Here is a 230-nt window from a genome sequence, read left to right as displayed (position 1 = left end):
GCTCTATTTAGAAAAAATCTTTTAAATTAGAATATATTTAAAATTTAGGAAACCCTCTGAGTAAGAGTGGATATATAATCTACCTCCAAAAACAACTTTCCTATTGAAAGATGACACTGCTGATGGTATCACTGAGGTACTGGCTGTAAAATATCCTTTCCAGTTCTGTAAGCATGATTGGTTGTACTTTGGTTAAAATCCTGCTCATTCAGGAGAAACCTGATAGACAC

Source organism: Pteropus alecto, unplaced genomic scaffold (genome assembly GCF_000325575.1).
Source record: "Pteropus alecto unplaced genomic scaffold, ASM32557v1 scaffold7, whole genome shotgun sequence".
Classification (NCBI taxonomy): domain Eukaryota; kingdom Metazoa; phylum Chordata; class Mammalia; order Chiroptera; family Pteropodidae; genus Pteropus; species Pteropus alecto.
This window is presented reverse-complemented; position numbering follows the sequence as displayed.